This window comes from Odontomachus brunneus, unplaced genomic scaffold (genome assembly GCF_010583005.1).
Source record: "Odontomachus brunneus isolate Ranch 3 - 2012 unplaced genomic scaffold, Obru_v1 Obru_scaffold_150, whole genome shotgun sequence".
In the NCBI taxonomy this organism is placed as follows: Eukaryota; Metazoa; Arthropoda; class Insecta; order Hymenoptera; family Formicidae; genus Odontomachus; species Odontomachus brunneus.
Genome location: NW_022639600.1, coordinates 828,908 through 831,980, shown reverse-complemented (window position 1 = coordinate 831,980; position 3,073 = coordinate 828,908). Strand labels below are relative to the sequence as shown.

At 40.3% G+C, this 3,073-nt stretch overlaps 1 protein-coding gene across 1 annotated transcript in view; it reads right to left on the bottom strand.

Moving 5' to 3' along the window:
• The window catches only part of LOC116850603, a 114,988-nt gene that overhangs the window by 53,321 nt on the left and 58,594 nt on the right, over positions 1-3,073 (bottom strand). The window lies entirely within an intron of this gene.

Below are 3,073 nucleotides of genomic sequence, written 5' to 3'. Positions count from 1 at the left end.
ACCTATATATATATATATATATATATATATATATATATATATATATATATATATATATATATATATATACAGAGTTTCCCAGATTACCTTCTCAAACTTTGCGAGAGCGTAGAACAGATTGAGGTGAACATAAAGCTCGATACCGTTTTGCGATATTTATAATAAATCTCGAGATATTAATTAAAGAAGATTTGTGCATTAATGCGCATAATTATTAAACAATTTTTTTAATAACTAAAAATCTATCTGGTTATTTGCAAAATGATAAAGAACATTTTTGTTAAATTTGACCTAATGTAGAAGCACACATTATGTATTACATACAATCTTCTTGAATTAATATCTTAACTATTATTGCAAATATCACCAAACGGTATAGAACTTTTATGTTTACCTCAGTCTGTTTTATGTTCCCATGATGTTCCCACAAAAATTTGGAGAGCAGAGTTTTGGGCACCTTGTATATATATACACACACACAGACATATAGACATCAGAGTGTCTGACACAAAATACGCAATACCACGTATGGAAGTAGAAAATGTCTATCTAAACACGAAAACCATGGCAGTTTGCAAACAACTACGTGAAACTTCGAGATATTAATAAAAGAAGATTAGCGAATTAGTGCGCGTGACGTTGTGCAACGAGCTTTTTGACGCGAGATCGCTGAAGAGTAATTACTTCTTAGCAGAGATCTATTGGTCGCTGAACGCCGAGTAGCGATGCGAGCGGTGTGCGGACAATTGTTTCTCGATGTATCACGAACGTGTTATACGCATGTTGCTAAGAAACAGTCACGTCTCAACCATTTTCGATGAGATCTTACGTTTACAGAGCTCGACTCACAATTCTAGTTCGCTAATCGCCTTTTTTTAATATTTCGTAATTTCACGTAGTTCTTTGCAAACTATCAAATGTTTATGGTGCTTAGGTAGACGTGTTTTACTTCCGCACGTAGTTTTGTGCATCTTGTATCAGACACTTTATATATACCCAAGTAGGAACCGTATACGTTTTGCCAGTTCGGAAAAATGGCCCGATACTGGATCGACACCGAAAAGCGGATGTCCGGTTTTCTACTCAGGTACTGGCTCAGTATTGGGTCTAATATAAAAAAGTTGTTTTATTAGTACTAGGTTTTATCCGTACTAAGGTTAGATACTGGATAGTCGCACCGTACGTATACTTACGAGGGCGTTATCGAAAAGTATTTATCGTTTTCGGTACTTGCCAGGTATTAAAAAAACTGTATTATTGGTACTGGCCCTGTTTGTAGAATCAGTACTGGATACCCATGTAAAAATCGTGTATAATCTGCCAAGAGGATATTGGGCCAGTATTGTGCCGGCACCGAAAAACGGACGATACCAATGTCCTTTATGGTAAAACGGAAGAGGTCACTAACGCGAAACCTAGAGAGCTCAGTGCCTGACAAGCGGAAGACTCGAGTTCGATTCCAGCCGTTGCCCCGAAGATTTCTTCCTCATATGATTATTAAAAATAGACCTATATAGGTACGAGAGGAGCCCCGGCCATAGTCTGATCTTTCTTTCCATACTATTAGGTGCGCAACTAAGTTCCCGCTGTTTGTCAATAGATGGCTCCAGCAGTAAGTGCTGGTCGATTTTGACATATCCAAAACGTCATGAACCAAGCTTAGACATATGGTAAACAAACCACTTTGACACGTTAGTGATTTTGTTTTGGCGTCATATACTTTTGGTTGTGTGAAAATGTCTGATTTTGTGCCAAATAATCGTCATTTGCGGGAAGTGTTGGTTTTCTTATTTCATTCGAAGAAAATGGCGGCTGAAGCGCATCGAGAACTCCAAAAAGTTTACGGAGATGCTGCTCTAAGTGAAACAACGTGCCGTGATTGGTTTCGTCGCTTCAAAGACGGTGATTTCGATGTTGACGACCGTCTGCGTGAAGAAAGGCCAAAAACCTTTGAAGACGCTGAATAGGAGGTATTGCTCGATAAGGATCCGTGCCAAACGCAAGAACAGCTTGCTTCAGCATTAGGAGTTATCCGCCAAGCCATTTCCAAGCGATTGCATGCGTTGGGAATGATTCAAAAGCAAGGAACTTGGGTTCCTTATGATTTGAAGCCAAGGGACGTTGAGCGTCGTTTTTTCGCCTGTGAACAACTGCTCCAGCGGCAAAAAAGGAAGGGTTTTCTTCATCGCATCGTGACGGGTGATGAAAAATGGATTCATTACAGCAACCCAAAGAAAAGAAAGTCATGGGGACTGCCCGGTCATGCTTCTACGTCGTCGGCTCGGCCGAATATTCACGCTGCGAAGGTTATGCTGTGTATTTGGTGGGACCAGGTCGGTGTTATTTATTATGAGCTGTTGAAACCGAACGAAACCATCACTGGGGAACGGTATCGAATTCAATTGATGCGATTGAGCCGAGCACTGCGCGAAAAACGGCCACAATACGAGCAGAGGCACGAAAAAGTGATTCTACTGCATGACAACGCTCGGCCTCATGTTGCCAAACCCGTTAAAACCTACTTGGAAACGCTCAAATGGGAAGTCCTACCCCACCCGCCATATTCCCCAGATATTGCGCCGTCCGATTATTACTTGTTCCGTTCGATGGCACATGGTCTGGCTGATCAGCAGTTCCGCTCATATGAAGACATCAAAAAATGGCTTGATTCGTGGATAGCCTCACAAGACGAACGCTTTTACCGTAACGGTATTCGAGCTCTGCCAGAAAGATGGGAAAAAGTTGTAGCTAGCGATGGGCAATACTTTGAATGATTCATTTGTAACCATTTTTTCACAATAAAGTTGCATTTTCATAAAAAAAGCAGCGAGAACTTAGTTGCGCACCTAATATATAGTTGTGATATTAACAATTGTACAAATAATAAAAATTACTAGGAATCGATACTGGCCCAGTATTGGGAATAGATACTTCCCCAGTGCTAGGAATCAATACTTTTTTTTTATACTGGTACAGTACTGATTTTCGGTATTGTGACAGTACTGTTTTCCGATACTGGTCCTTTTCTATCATCCCAGTATCACACCAATACTAAACCCATACTGGTATCTGA